Genomic DNA, 16,388 nt, shown 5'->3' with positions numbered 1-16,388 from the left:
ATGGAGGTAAACATTGGAGTGATGCAGCTACCAGCCAAGAAATCCCAACGATTTCTGAAAGCCACCAGGAAATAGGGGCACGGAAGTATCCTCCCCTAGAGATGTCAGAGAGAACATGGTCCTGCTGATACCTTTATTTCAAACTCCTTGTCTCCAGAACTGTGAGAGAATACATTCCAGTTACTTTAAGCCACCCAGTTTGTGGCAATTTGCTATGGTGACCCTAGGAAACTAATACATCTTCTGTTCCCCAAACCACCAGATCTCTGACCCCAAGTACAGGCTGGAAAGCAATCTGACTAGTCTAATTCATATGGAGGTCTGTTTTAATCCTCCCAAAGAAGGGTGAACCCCTACCCCCACAAATGATGCTGAAATTGGTGAACTGTCAGCCACTGTGACTAGTGAGGTGGAGATCTTCGGGTCTTATAGAGGGAGGAGGATTTGGGGGCAGGTATCCTGAAAATCTTACCACAGAGCTTGATTGCATGCTTCCCTTCCTTCGATGCAGAATCAAAATAATTCAGTGCCCAGTTCCTTCCACTGCTTGGCCTCAGTTTTTTTTCCCCATCTGTTCAATGAGGAAGTTAGATTGTATGACCTTTAAGAGGCCTTCCAGCTCTAACAGTTTATGGGTCTATGATACAAAGTACACAAGTTAGGTTTGGGAGAGTGGAAAAAATAACCTTGAGACCATGTCTTAGGATCCATACAGATTCATTACAGTCTCTCTTACCTTCTGCAGCTCTGTTTTCAGTGCTACCCAGTGACTTTTTCTGTACATAAGGATGAACCAACTTTGGTGGCTGGTCTGTCCCCTTGGAAATTCAGTTAGCATTGGATAGAAACCCTTTCTTGGTCATCCAAACTGTTAACTGCTCCCCACATCCAACCCTGTTAGGGATGAATGATATAGGTAGAGGAAACCTGTACCATATTCATAGTGACTTAGCAGTGTTGAGGAGGAACTTGAAGGATATAGGAGCCCAGGAACTATTTTTGTCTTGTCTTGAAAGGCAGTGTGGCAGGTCTGTAGTCAGACAGACCTATCATTTACTAGTTGTGTGACCCTGTGCAACTCATTTATCCCTTCTGAGCCTTGGTTTCCCTACTGTAAAATAGACTACTATCTACCTTATGGAATAGTTATGAAGACTGAATGAAATAACATACACAAGTACAGAAGGATATTGATACATACCAGGTACTCCACAGGTATTTCACAGATGTTAGTTCCTTTTCCCTTTTTCCTTTTAGAGATCAGAATTTTGGAAAAGAAAGGATTTGGGATGAAAACAGCTGGTTACATTGATATCAAAGGAGAGGACTTGGACTTGGTCTTAGCTAAGATGTGCTCCTAGCAAGAAAGAGTTTTTCTCTCTCAATTAATCAATCTCACTCACACTCTGAAAGAACTTCATTATGTGCTTTATGTGCGTTTTCTTATTTTGCCATCCTAGCAACTCAGCAAAGTAGGTGCTATCACTAGCCCTCTTATGCAGATGAGGAAACTGAGACTCAGAGAGATGAATTCATTTGCTCGTGGTCCCACACTGAGTAAAGGTTGAAGTCTATAGTAAATGCAGAATCCTTACTCTCCCATCCCAATACAAACCGAACACACACAAAATGGCGAAGAAAAGAGAAACAAATAGATACTATTTTCTTTAAATCAGTTGCCTGATTTTCATTTTCTCCACTGCCTTATGTCTTTTAGGTTTTTGGCAGTTGGATCTTTGCTTGCATTTATTGATGATACATGGTAACCCTGCCTGGATTTAGGGGCTGGACCAAATGATATTTCAAATTAGAAATTCTGCTAAATAATCTTTATTCCATGCTCCAGCCCCACTGAGTAACTAATCCTGATAATACTCTTTGCAGGTGTTCTTTCTTCCAGCTGAAACATCACCAAGGACTCCACCCCTAAAAATTCTGGAAAAATGCCACTCTCTGCCCGTCTCACAGAGCATCTCTATGGAGTTGGATCAAGTGGGCTGGAGGAGACCCAGGAAGTTTTGCACAGGTATGCCATTTATGCCCTGCTTTCTGCCACAGGACATGCTATGCAGGCCTTTTGCATAGACAGACTGTGTTGATATTTACCCTCCTTCCTCCTCACCCCTCACCCCGCAGTACTCCCCAATGCCTTGGTATATGCTTTTCTGTCTCCATGCTGTTCTAAAATGCAAATATGCTCATTATTGGGACTCTTTCACTTGAAACATTCAAATATCCCATCTTCCCAAGGCCTCATTCTTTTGCCCAGGCCCTCTGTATACTTTCTAGGTTTTATGAGTTCCAATTCCTCCCTTCCACCCTCTTTATAGTGCTCATATATACACCCTCCTGGCCTCAAAGAGATCAGTCCCATAGTCTCACCCCTCCATGAAGTTATCCTAGCCTTGTGTCTTGCCTGGACTTACTTCCTGTGGATCCCAGGTCCTCCTCCTCCTTCACTGACCACAGACCATGGAAAGACCCTCAAGGCACAAGGCAGCTTCATTTAACCCACTCAAAATCCAGAGTCTTCCCCCTACCAACACTTTAGCTACCTCCCAGAGCTTCAGGATTCCACCCTTTCAGACTCAGCTACACTCTTTGTTACTCACAAGTAAAGCTGCATTTTCTGCCATGACAGGGAGATTTCATACTTTCTTACTATGGGCATTTTATCACACCCTGATAACCACCAGGTCCCACACCCAATAGTTTTTGCAGCAGCATAATTTGCATGAATGCTGAGGACACACAAGCCCTCACAGCATTCCTTTCCAAAGTTTTCTACTGTATGCACAAACTCTGGGAGCCCTGGTACCACTTCCCCATGCCCTAAAAGTTCCCTCAACCCCAATGGCTGTGTAGCTGCTCTGGACCTGCTACTTCTTTTCTTTTCTCTTTTACTCTCCTTACCTCCATGTGGAGGACATGTGAGATGTTCTGACTTGGAGCTTATTTCCAACCTTGCAGTTCCTTGCCAGCATTACAGGAAGAAATCATAGGCTTGGGTCTTTTGTGGCATCAACTCCCTCAGAAATCCCCGAAATCCAGGGAGGTGGTTAAGGAAAGAGAAAAGAATTCTGAAGACAGATAATCCTTCATTGTTAGAACTAGTAGAGTACTTAGAGGTTGCTCAGTCCTCTTGTTTTGTGAATGGGGAAATAGGCTGAGATTGGGAAAGGTCATTAAGTCAGTTCATAACAGAGTTATGATTGAAGGTTTCAGCCTCCTGACTTTCCACTACGCTAGAGTGATTTTACTCCAGTTGTAGAGAAAAGTCTTAAGTGTTGGAATGCCAAGCCTCAGTTCCATTCAAGCTCACCTGTACTGAGATTTCTGGCCACCTCCTTCCCACCATAAAGAGACTGCAGGTGGTAGACACAAATGAAGTCATCAAGGCAGCAACAGATGCCTGCTATGTTTTGTAAGTCCTCTGCCTGAGAATACGTTACTCTCTCACAATCCCCTGGGAGGTCAGGCCAAGGAGGCAAATGCAGGGGATCTAGTCATAGCTGTTCCCCTCTTCCCTCCCTCTTAGGAAGCGAGCCCATACCTCTGTAATTCAGAGGTTTTTTAGCAGCTGCTACCATTTCACTGCCAAGCGCATAGTTTTGCCTCCCCCCACTAGCCTGTTGATTGTCAGGAGCAGGTGACAGCCCTTTTAGAGGGCCCAGCAAGGCCAGGGTAATACTTACCCTGGGGACTGCTCTGAGCTTATTTATAGGCCATGGTGGAAAACTGTGCTGCTGAGATTGGCACAGGTCCTGCCATCACCTCAGCAACAACTCTCACCTCTGAGATATAAGTGGCTTCCACGCTGCAGCTCTGTTTCTCAAGGTCCCAAACAGATACTTGGGCTAAAAATATCCCTAGGAAGAAAGCTGACATCAGGATCCCATTTGGGAAGCTACTTGTCATTTAGTTCCTCTTATTATTTCATTCTTATTACATTTACTACCTGATTTGCTTCCATCTTACTCAGGGCCTGAAGGACTTCAGTTTGTCTTCTAGTGCTCAATCTCAGCTCTTATAACTTCTTCCACATACACTCCTACCAGTCCCTTCCTCCCTCTTGGCTTCTAATCTAGAGGTTTCCAGTGTAGATCAATATAGTGGAAAGAGGATAAGCTTTGGAGTTGGGCAGACTGGTATTCAGAGGACTGAGATACTGGAGAATATGTGACTCAGGATCATTGTAAGGACTGAGTGAAACAGAATCTATGAATGTCCCTGCCACAGTTCCTGGCATGTGGGGGTTCTCAGTAATGGTAAGTTCCTTCTTCCCACTGCCCTCCACCAATTTTTTGTGCCCAAGGACTTCTTCCACATGCACACACACATATACCACTGTGGATCCTGACTCTGCTCTAGTACATGAGCTACTTCCTTTCATTATTCATTGTGGATAAAATGAGAGTTCCTGTGGCCAGGATTCTCACCTGGCTATGGTTGACTAATTCACTTCACACCTGTGGACAATACATGGCTGCTGACTCTATAAAAAGAGCTCTGCCCAGTGCTATGGGTGTGACATGGTGGCAGGCCTGCAAAGCTGCAGGAGAGCAGAGCAGAGGCTGGAGTGGTGGCAGTGCTGAGGACAGAGGCCCAGAGGATGGCTGTGCGGGAGGACTGTGTGGAGAGGCCTGGAGGATGGCTTTGTGGGACGACTGTGCAGAGAGGTCCAGAGGACAGCTGTGTGGGATGGCTGTGTGGGAGGACTGTTCAGAGAGGCCCGGAGGATGGCTGTGAGGGATGACTGTGCAGAGAGGCCCAGAGGACAGCTGTGTGGGATGGCTGTGCAGACAGAGGAGCCCAGAGGATGGCTGTGCAGACAGAAGAGCACAGAGGATGGCTGTGCAGGAGGACTGTGCAGAGAGGCCCAGAGGATGGCTGTGCGGGAGGACTGTGCAGAGAGGTCCAGAGGATGGCTGTGCAGGATGCCTGTGTGGACAGAGGAGCCCAGAGGATGGCTGTGCAGGACGACTGTGCAGAGAGGCCCGGAGGATGGCTGTGAGTGCCAACTGTGCAGATAGAGGAGCCCAGAGGATAGCTGTGATGACAGAGGGGCCCAGAGGCACAGACAGGCTTGCTGCATGCAGACTTGTTCTGAGTGAACAGGATTTAAGTGACTGACCTCCCACCTGGAAATAATGTTGGGTATAACCCTTTCACCCCAAGAAGGTTTTACTGTTATTTTCTTTGGTCACATTGAATCCATAGTGAACTTGCCTGGGGCTGAAACCCATTGGCAAGACAATTGGTGAAAGTTGGCAGGATTCACTGTTGACCAAGGAAAAAGACAGGCTGCCCTTATGGGAGCAGTGCTTCAGCAGCCTGCCCCTGTGAATGGGGAGACAGTGGATCGTCCCCCAGTGGATATGTGGTCTGAGGTGGCTTCCTAGAGGACTGGGCCCCACCCCAGGAATGGAGGCAAGTGGAGGTGACACCTGAAGCAGTAGGGGTGACTCTTGGTATAATAAGCAGATCCTTTGAGAAGCAGAGTGCCCAGGAGGCAGGGGGCACTGTGGGTTGGCTGTTTCTCACAGTATTAAAACAGTCTACAGAGGAGACCCAAGAAATGGCAGCATGAGAACGCAAGCCGCAAACTTCTGTGGATTCCCTGAGGAAGGAGATGGCCTTGATGCAGCAGGAGGCAGCAGGAGAGCGCCGGCAGCAAGGTGCCATTGGAGACGAGATGGTAGCTCTGCCAGGTGTTCTGAAGGAGGAAGAGGCCATCAAAGAATAAGACTAACTCCTGAGGGAAGCACAGGTGGAAGTGGCACAAGAACGTCAGCTGCGAAGCATTGGGCTGAAGGTAAGAGACCTTCTGAGGACTGAGCTGGCATTGTTTCAGCACTGTAGCAGAGAAGGCACCGGGGGTGGGGGGTGGGGGGTGGAGAGAAAGGTGCTGTCAGTCCCAGAAATGGAGGAGCTGGGGAAGGATGAAGGGGTGGTGCTGGAGGCACTGGCCCCTCCTGTATTGAAAGCATACCCCATGGTTGTAAAGAAAATAAAGACCCAGCAGCTGAAAGTTCCCCAAGAAGAGGAACAGCCCCCTCCCCCGGTCGTGGAGCACTCTATGCTCCACCCCTATACTCAGGCTGAGCCGGTGGTTGTGGGACTTAGGGGAGGATGGAATTGTTTTGTCAGGATCAGAGATGGGAAAGTTGTCTTCCCTGACAGTGCAGCCCACCTTGAGGCAGTGATTACAAAATGCGAGGTGACACATACAGTAACTGAAGCAACGAGAACCTGTAAAGAAATAAGACCTGTTACTCACAGGAGGAATTTGAGGGGCCTCATGAGGGTTACAAGGACCCAGATGTGGGTTGATTTGATATGGGCAGGAGTAGATGGAAGGAAATTAGACAGGAAGCTAAATAGGATCTTACTGGAGCTATAGGCAACAGCTGAAACCAGAGCAGCAGTTCCAGCCATTAAGACCAAAGAGGCAGAGGTCAGAGACAGAGCCACAAGTCTGGCCTGTGTGTCTGCAAGACTTTTTGCTGGAGAGGCTGGAAAACAATGTTTGAGCTTCCTTGCACAGGGACCATTGCAGAGGACTAAGGGCACACAGATTGAGAGGAGAGAATCCTGGAGGGGTGGAGTGTGGATAAACTGGGAGTTCCTGTGGCCAGGATTCTCACCTGGCTGTGGTTGACTAGCTCACTGCACACCTGTGGGCAATACATGGCTGTTGACTGTATATAAAGAGCTCCACCCAGTGCTCTGGGCACGCCACAGCGAGAGGGCTGCAAGGCTGCAGGAGAGCAGAGTAGAGGCTGGGGTGGTGACAGTGCCAAGGACAGAGGCCCAGAGGATGGCTGTGCAGAGAGTCATGGAGGATGGCTGTGAGGGATGGCTGTGTGGACAGAGGGGACCAGAGGGGCCCAGAGGCAGAGAGTGGCTTGCTGCATGCAGACTCACTCTGAGTGAACAGGATTCCAGTGACTGACCTGCCACCTGGAAATAAAGTTGGGTATAACCCTTTCACCCTAAGAATGTTTTGCTGTCATTTTCTTTGGTCACACTGAAACCATAGTGAACTTCCCTGGGGCTGAAACCCATTGGCAAGACATCATTCATTCACCCAACAAGTATTTACTGATTAAATTAGAAAATCAGTGGAGATTGCCTTCCGTTAGGCTGCTATACTGGAATGGGCAAAAGTTTTGAAGTCAAATATATGTAGATTTGAATCTTGGCTCCATCACTTACTAGCTGTGTGCCTGGGATAAGACACTTTACCACGTTGAGACTCCATTTTCTTATGTATAATATTAGGATATAATTTGAAACCTGCATGCAGTACTGTAAGGCTCAAAAGGGAAAACATACAAAAGTATGCAACTAGATGGGAATGATAATAAAGGCTATAACAATAAACTGGGAAGAAATAGGATTTATCTTTCTTATACCTATCCGAGCCCTTTACATACTCAATAGCCTATAAACACCTGTAGATGCCAATATTAGAATTCAAGATTTACTTTCCAAATTAAATAAGGTTGGTCTTCTACTTGAAAGGACTAGAATCCCAGAAACAGCCACACTTCAGTCATACCCACACACATTTCACCCCACATATTGGCTGATCTCACAGGCCTATTTTGGCAGTGATATTCAGATCATTTCTCTCTGATGCCCTGTCTCTCCCACTACGGGTGACTCTGCAGTTGTACTTGTTACACCTGAATCACGGGGAGTCCCAAGAACCACTGGAGGACTCAGATGGCGTGTAAAGACAAAGAGCCTTTATTAAAGCAATACAAGCTCGAGCTTGAGCACCCAACTGGCCCGACAAAGCGGGACTTGGTTCGGGAGCCCCTGTGAATGTTTTTGCAGGATTTTTATACACACAGGAGAGGCAGTTAGGGAGTTTCTTTCCAGGCAGAATTGGGATAAGTTGACCTTTAACTAGGGCTGGTTTGTCTCAAGCTGATTGGGTCACTTGGGGGAGTTGCCACGATTAGTTCCCCTTTTTTCTGTTTGTGTAATGCCTTTTAAGAGGGGTTTTTTCGGTAAGTTGCGGGTTTTTCTTAGTAACTGACTTGTGACACTGACTTGTGACACTGAAATGGGATAAGTTAGTTTTAGCCTCTTGAGATGGAGTCACTTTGGTCAAGTCTCGCTTGGTTTTCTCATTCCCCCCTTGTCTTCAGGATCCAGGAAGGTCCAATCATGGAATTGTCGGAGAAACGTATGGGGGTGGTTCTCATAGGTCTAGGGGCTGGTATTCATGCAGGGTGTACAGCGAGGCAGTTTTGAAAACGGCCTTCAACTGGAGCCAAGCATCTTCCTGGGAGAGGGCTAGGGCTTTTAGGGAGGTGAGAAAGGCAGAATTATTTCTCAAACAGGGTTAGATTCAACATATAAGGAGTGTTCCATGCTCTAAATGGCTCATAGGGAAGGAGGGACACCCAGTCTCTGCCAGTCTCTAGGGTCAATTTGGTTAGGGTGTCTTTTAGGGTCTTATTCATCCGTTCTACCTGTCCTGAACTCAGGGGCCTGTAGGCACAATGCAATTTCTAATCTGCCTCAAGGACTCTAATGAGTCTCTTTATTACCTGCGAGGTAAAGGCTGGTCCGTTGTCTGAACTTAACAGGGTTGGCATACTGTACTTCAGGAGTATTTCTTCTAGGAGATAACTGCTTTTATCTGTATACCATGTCAATTCAGCATCTGGTAGCGGCTATCAGTCAGGTCTTGTGGCAGGCTGTGTACTTGGCTCAGGATATCAATGCAGTTGTGCAGTGGAGCATCTAGGTCAGGATTTGGCAGCAGTGAAGCAGGGCTGAGGGTTGCGCTCTCTGTGTGGCATATCTGGCCTTTTTTCATGGACGCCTGGTACCCCAGATCTCCAAGGGTGTTTAACAGAGCTTCTGTCCTGGCACGGCAAACGTCTCCAGTATCTGCAGCTTAACAGGGGTTGCTCTTGGCTTAAGTTTTACAAGGAGGGGGGGTTGGTGTGCCATGAGGCTCATACTCCCAGTCTCTGCCCACGCCTTTGGGAATCGTGACAGCCAGATGGATATGTCTTGCCTGACTGGAGGGTTCTGAAACAGTCTATATTCATCATGTAGTTGAAGAGTTAGGACTTGTACAGGGTGATTGTCTTGGTCTGTGACTAGCACACTTTTTTCTGAGAAGACAATTCGGGCTCCAATCTTGGTCAGTAAATCCTTGCCCAAGAGTGGGTAAGGGCATTCAGGTATAACCATGAAGGAATGGTGGACCTGGTTTTTCCCCAGATCTACAGTCTGCCTGGTGGTCTAGGAATATTGGCTGATACCTGTAGCCCCTTGCACCCAGAACTTTCTTGGTGACAGTTTACCATCTCATTGAGTCAAAACAGAATGTTGAGCTCCCGAGTCCACCAGGAACTGAACTGGTTTCTCTTCCACTCTCAGGGTTACCCAGGGCTCGGGGAGGGGTGCAAATCTCATCTCTCCTAGTCCTCGGTATCTCTGAGCTCAAGTATTTGAACTCTCTCTGGGCCCGGCCTGCTTTTTGGGTTTTCTTTGGGCAGTCTCGGATCTAATGCCCCCTCTCCTTACAGGAAGCACATTTATCTTTTTGGAGCAGAGGTTGGTGCTCTCGCGAGGACAGTCTCTTACCATGCTCTCCAGACAGCTGCTTCAGTTGCCGACACCTCTCCGTGGCTGTTCCAGTGGTTGTAGCTAGCAGAATTTTGGTCATATCTCTGGTGTATTTTTCCTGTGTACGCCCTTGCTTGTCTTCGGGAGTTTCTCTGTTGTTATACACTTTCTCGGCGACAGCTAATATTTCTGGGATGGATATGTCAGCCAGCCTATCTATTTTCTGCAATTTTTTTCTTATGTCAGGTGCAGACTGATTTACAAATGCCATAATTCCTGCGGATTTATTCTCTGGGGCTTCCGGGTCCTTGGGCACATAGGCCCTAAACGCCTCATGGATCTTTTCTAAGAAAGCTGCCGGAGACTCTGCTTTTTCTTGTTGCACGTTACTTACTTTTGCCAAATTGGTGGGTAGGCGGGCCGCTGCCCTGAGACCCCCCATCAGAGCCTGGTGGTAGACCTGAAGCCTCGCCTTACCTTTAGCCTAGTTGAAGTCTCAGTCTGGTCTTGTCAGCGGGAAACTCTGATCAATTAGGGCTTTGTTTGTGGTTGGATTTCCATCTGCCCCGGGTACGAGTTTCCACTCTTCTAAGGTGATTTTGTCCCTTTCTTCTGTAGTAAAGAGGACCTGTTCTACTGAAATCTAGTTCTTTACTAGTGGAGTAATAAAACAGTGAGTATAAATGACAAAAGACTTACAAATGACAATGGTTAAAGATTTGATGAGAGCTTATTGTAAGACAGTCAACATAAGGAAATTTGGACATTTTCATAATAAATAAAAACAGTCAGTAACAAAGTTTAGCATCATTTTCTTTGACGTAACAAAGTTTAGCATTATTCCTTTTGACAGTGCTTTCTAGGTAATTAAGAAGGTAATTATATATTAGATAAATAAGCCAAATTAGCCAAGTACTTTCTTCAATGAGAAAATAATTCTTCTGATATGTTCAAGGGGCTCTCTGGAACATATCAGAGTTAAATAGAGGTAAAAGCACCTTTTTTGAATTTGATTTTGGGAAGTTGTCAGAAGAAAGTTTCTTTGGCACTTGCTTAAACAGGATTATAGGAATGATATGCCTGAATCGCGATGAGTCCCAAGAACCACTGGAGGACTCAGATGGCATGTAAAGACAAAGAGCCTTTATTAAAGCAATACAAGCTCGAGCTTGGGCACCCAACTGGCCCGACACAGTGGGACTTGGTTCGGGAGCCCCTGTGAATGTTTTAGCAGGATTTTTATTCACACAGGAGAGGCAGTTAGGGAGCTTCTTTCCAGGCAGAACTGGAATAGGTTGACCTTTAACTAGGGCTGGTTTGTCTCAAGCTGATTGGGTCATTTGGGGGGTCGGCACGATTAGTTTTATGTTCCATAAATGCATGAGCCAGAGTCCCATCAAGAAAGGTCACTATCCAGGACCCCCGATGATAAAATCTGAAATGCACACAAACAGTTAGGGGCTTCTATGGCTCTTGACAGATGTACGTTATGCCATGACAAAATAAAATGCATAAGTAAAATTCATCATGTAGACAGTACTGATTATTTTACAATATGGAAATCTCTAGTGTTTTCTATATCCCAATTTAAACATCAATTTGACACAGACAGGTTATTGTCTCATAAAAGCCTGTTATCTTGCAAGAATGAGAACCATTTAAGGAAGATCTACTGTTTTGAAAAAGACCACTTCATCCTCTTGCCAATAATTTGTCACAAAAATATGAATCATTTCTCGAATTAATTTTGTGAGGAATATAGCAAGATGCCTACCTTCTGTTTTACTCTGTTCCTCCCTCCCTTCCTTCCTTTCTTGCCTCCTTCTTCTTCTCTTCCTTTCTTCTGTTTTTTCATTCCTGCAAAAGATAAAAAAACTCTCCCTTATTTACTTCTAGTCCAAGATTCCGCGCTCGTGCCTGGATGTCCTGAAAATGGTCTGTTAGTAGGGTGAGGGGGTTACTCTGTCCTGGGCTCATGTTTAGTAACACCGGGGCCAAGGATGGCGCTGTACTCTTGTTCTGAAACTCAGACGAACACTATAGGATGGACAAACAGACAGGTCTCTGACAAAACTGAAAGAGACCAACAGCCACGGGAGTGACCCGCTTGGTTCTCTCTAGAAAAGTCAGCGAACAAGAGTAGGCCTAGGACGTCTCCTAGTGCTCATGAACCAGGGTCTCTTGGCGCATCCGCCTAGACCTCCTACAGGCAATTTCAGATTCGGGGCCCTACCTGCACATGTCAGTAATAACACTGATAAACATAAGACATTTTCAGACACAGAGTGTACTAACCAGCTGGCAGCAGGTTAGGCGATCTGAAATCCTGAGGTTCTGGTGATCCTGGACGAGCCGCAAAATGTTATGCCAGAATCACGGCAAGTCCCAAGAACCACGGGAGGACTCAGATGGCATGTCTACAAAGAGCCATTATTAAAGCAATACAAGCTCGAGCTTGGGCACCCAACCGGCCCGACGCAGCGGGACTTGGTTCGGGAGCCCCTGTGAATGTTTTTGCAGGATTTTTATAGACACAGGAGAGGCAGTTAGGGAGTTTCTTTCTAGGCAGAACTGGGATAGGTTGACTTTAAACTAGGGCTGGTTTGTCTCAAGCTGATTGGGTCATTTGGGGATCACCACGATTAGTTCCCCTTTTTACTGTTTGTGTAATGCCTTTTAAGAGGGGTTTTTTTTTGGTAAGTTTGTGGCTTTTCTTCGTAACTAACTTGTGACACTGACTTGTGACACTGAAATGGGGTAAGTTAGTTTTAGCCTTTTGAGATAGAGTCACTTTAGTCAAGTCTCACTTGGTTTTCTCATTATCCCTCATCTTTAGGATCCAGGAAAGTTCCATCATGGACTTGCGGGAGAAATGTATGGGGGTGGTTCTTGTAGGTCTAGGGGCTGGTATTCATGCAGGGTGTACAGCGGGCGCAGTTTTGAAAATGGCCTTCAACTGGAGCCAAACATCTTCCTAGGAGAGGGCAAGGGCTTTTAGGGAGGTGAGAAAGGGAGAATTATTTCTCAAACGGGGATAGATTCAACACATAAGGAGTGTTCTGTGCTCTAAATAGCGCATAGGGAGGAGGGACACCCAGTCGGCACCAGTCTCTATCCGAGTACTGCCTGGAAAGAAACTCCCTAACTGCCTCTCCTGTGTGAATAAAAATCCTGCTAAAACATTCACAGGGGCTCCCGAACCAAGTCCCACTGTGTCGGGCCAGTTGGGTGCCCAAGCTCGAGCTTGTATTGCTTTAATAAAGGCTCTTTGTCTTTACATGCCATCTGAGTCCTCCAGTGGTTCTTGGGACTCATCGCGATTCAGGCATATCATTCCTATAATCCTGTTTAAGCAAGTGCCAAAGAAACTTTCTTCTGACAACTTCCCAAAATCAAATTCAAAAAAGGTGCTTTTACCTCTATTTAACTCTGATATGTTCCAGAGAGCCCCTTGAACATATCAGAAGAATTATTTTCTCATTGAAGAAAGTACTTGGCTAATTTGGCTTATTTATCTAATATATAATTACCTTCTTAATTACCTAGAAAGCACTGTCAAAAGGAATAATGCTAAACTTTGTTACGTCAAAGAAAATGATGCTAAACTTTGTTACTGACTGTTTTTATTTATTATGAAAATGTCCAAATTTCCTTATGTTGACTGTCTTACAATAAGCTCTCATCAAATCTTTAACCATTGTCATTTGTAAGTCTTTTGTCATTTATACTCACTGTTTTATTACTCCACTAGTAAAGAACTAGATTTCAGTAGAACAGGTCCTCTTTACTACAGAAGAAAGGGACAAAATCACCTTAGAAGAGTGGAAACTCGTACCCGGGGCAGATGGAAATCCAACCACAAACAAAGCCCTAATTGATCAGAGTTTCCCGCTGACAAGACCAGACTGAGACTTCAACTAGGCTAAAGGTAAGGCGAGGCTTCAGGTCTACCACCAGGCTCTGATGGGGGGTCTCAGGGCAGCGGCCCGCCTACCCACCAATTTGGCAAAAGTAAGTAACGTGCAACAAGAAAAAGCAGAGTCTCCGGCAGCTTTCTTAGAAAAGATCCATGAGGCGTTTAGGGCCTATGTGCCCAAGGACCCGGAAGCCCCAGAGAATAAATCCGCAGGAATTATGGCATTTGTAAATCAGTCTGCACCTGACATAAGAAAAAAATTGCAGAAAATAGATAGGCTGGCTGACATATCCATCCCAGAAATATTAGCTGTCGCCGAGAAAGTGTATAACAACAGAGAAACTCCCGAAGACAAGCAAGGGCGTACACAGGAAAAATACACCAGAGATATGACCAAAATTCTGCTAGCTACAACCACTGGAACAGCCACGGAGAGGTGTCGGCAACTGAAGCAGCTGTCTGGAGAGCATGGTAAGAGACTGTCCTCGCGAGAGCACCAACCTCTGCTCCAAAAAGATAAATGTGCTTCCTGTAAGGAGAGGGGGCATTAGATCCGAGACTGCCCAAAGAAAACCCAAAAAGCAGGCCGGGCCCAGAGAGAGTTCAAATACTTGAGCTCAGAGATACCGAGGACTAGGAGAGATGAGATTTGCACCCCTCCCCGAGCCCTGGGTAACCCTGAGAGTGGAAGAGAAACCAGTTCAGTTCCTGGTGGACTCGGGAGCTCAACATTCTGTTTTGACTCAATGAGATGGTAAACTGTCACCAAGAAAGTTCTGGGTGCAAGGGGCTACAGGTATCAGCCAATATTCCTAGACCACCAGGCAGACTGTAGATCTGGGGAAAAACCAGGTCCACCATTCCTTCATGGTTATACCTGAATGCCCTTACCCACTCTTGGGCAAGGATTTACTGACCAAGATTGGAGCCCGAATTGTCTTCTCAGAAAAAAGTGTGCTAGTCACAGACCAAGACAATCACCCTGTACAAGTCCTAACTCTTCAACTACATGATGAATATAGACTGTTTCAGAACCCTCCAGTCAGGCAAGACATATCCATCTGGCTGTCACGATTCCCAAAGGCGTGGGCAGAGACTGGGAGTATGAGCCTCATGGCACACCAACCCCCCCTCCTTGTAAAACTTAAGCCAAGAGCAACCCCTGTTAAGCTGCAGATACTGGAGACGTTTGCCGTGCCAGGACAGAAGCTCTGTTAAACACCCTTGGAGATCTGGGGTACCAGGCGTCCATGAAAAAAGGCCAGATATGCCACACAGAGAGCGCAACCCTCAGCCCTGCTTCACTGCTGCCAAATCCTGACCTAGATGCTCCACTGCACAACTGCATTGATATCCTGAGCCAAGTACACAGCCTGCCACAAGACCTGACTGATAGCCGCTACCAGATGCTGAATTGACATGGTATACAGATAAAAGCAGTTATCTCCTAGAAGAAATACTCCTGAAGTACAGTATGCCAACCCTGTTAAGTTCAGACAACGGACCAGCCTTTACCTCGCAGGTAATAAAGAGACTCATTAGAGTCCTTGAGGCAGATTAGAAATTGCATTGTGCCTACAGGCCCCTGAGTTCAGGACAGGTAGAACGGATGAATAAGACCCTAAAAGACACCCTAACCAAATTGACCCTAGAGACTGGCAGAGACTGGGTGTCCCTCCTTCCCTATGAGCCATTTAGAGCATGGAACACTCCTTATATGTTGAATCTAACCCTGTTTGAGAAATAATTCTGCCTTTCTCACCTCCCTAAAAGCCCTAGCCCTCTCCCAGGAAGATGCTTGGCTCCAGTTGAAGGCCGTTTTCAAAACTGCCTCGCTGTACACCCTGCATGAATACCAGCCCCTAGACCTATGAGAACCACCCCCATACGTTTCTCCGACAATTCCATGATTGGACCTTCCTGGATCCTGAAGACAAGGGGGGAATGAGAAAACCAAGCGAGACTTGACCAAAGTGACTCCATCTCAAGAGGCTAAAACTAACTTATCCCATTTCAGTGTCACAAGTCAGTGTCACAAGTCAGTTACTAAGAAAAACCCGCAACTTACCGAAAAAACCCCTCTTAAAAGGCATTACACAAACAGAAAAAAGGGGAACTAATCGTGGCAACTCCCCCAAGTGACCCAATCAGCTTGAGACAAACCAGCCCTAGTTAAAGGTCAACTTATCCCAATTCTGCCTGGAAAGAAACTCCCTAACTGCCTCTCCTGTGTGTATAAAAATCCTGCAAAAACATTCACAGGGGCTCCCGAACCAAGTCCCGCTTTGTCGGGCCAGTTGGGTGCTCAAGCTCGAGCTTGTATTGCTTTAATAAAGGCTCTTTGTCTTTACATGCCATCTGAGTCCTCCAGTGGTTCTTGGGACTCCCCGTGATTCTGGCATAACAGTGCTGATGTAGAAAGTTGTAAGGTACAGCTAGAAGAACCTAACACCACTTGTTTGAATGGCCCTGGGGAAGTTGGAAGCAATCTTAAACAAGACACTGGCTTCTGGGCAGACAAGAGGAAACCCAATGTATCCTTGCCTGATGTTTCAGTATTTCTGCAGTGATGATATCATTTAGCCATGTTTGAAAACTGAGCCAGGTGTTAAGAGTACCTGAGTTCTGTCACTGAGTTTCTGTATATGCTTGTGTGTGGTCAGTTACAATCATTCCCTTTCTGTGAGCCTCAGTATCCTCATCTTGGAAATGGAAGCCTTGCTGTTCAATGTCCTGAGGACACAGATTTCACTTATTAATTGGGTTTGCTTTGGTGCAAATTTGGTTTCTGCTCTTTTTTCCTGGTTTTTGGACACACCCACTGCTCACATTTTTTCTTAACATGTGTAGAACAGAAATGGATGAAATTCAA

At 46.2% G+C, this 16,388-nt stretch overlaps 1 protein-coding gene across 3 annotated transcripts in view; it reads left to right on the top strand.

The window, feature by feature from the left end:
- ARHGEF9 (Cdc42 guanine nucleotide exchange factor 9) overlaps positions 1-16,388 on the top strand; it is a 426,451-nt gene that overhangs the window by 94,769 nt on the left and 315,294 nt on the right. For all 3 annotated transcript variants that reach the window (XM_057495889.1, XM_057495890.1, XM_057495888.1), the window contains one exon: positions 1,885-2,026. The gene's annotated coding sequence lies outside the window, so the exon portion shown is untranslated. The remainder of the gene's footprint in view (positions 1-1,884; positions 2,027-16,388) is intronic.

This window comes from Manis pentadactyla, chromosome X (assembly GCF_030020395.1).
Source record: "Manis pentadactyla isolate mManPen7 chromosome X, mManPen7.hap1, whole genome shotgun sequence".
Taxonomy (NCBI): Eukaryota; Metazoa; Chordata; class Mammalia; order Pholidota; family Manidae; genus Manis; species Manis pentadactyla.
The sequence above is the reverse complement of the archived record's forward strand: the minus strand, read 5'-3'. Positions and strand labels throughout refer to the sequence as shown.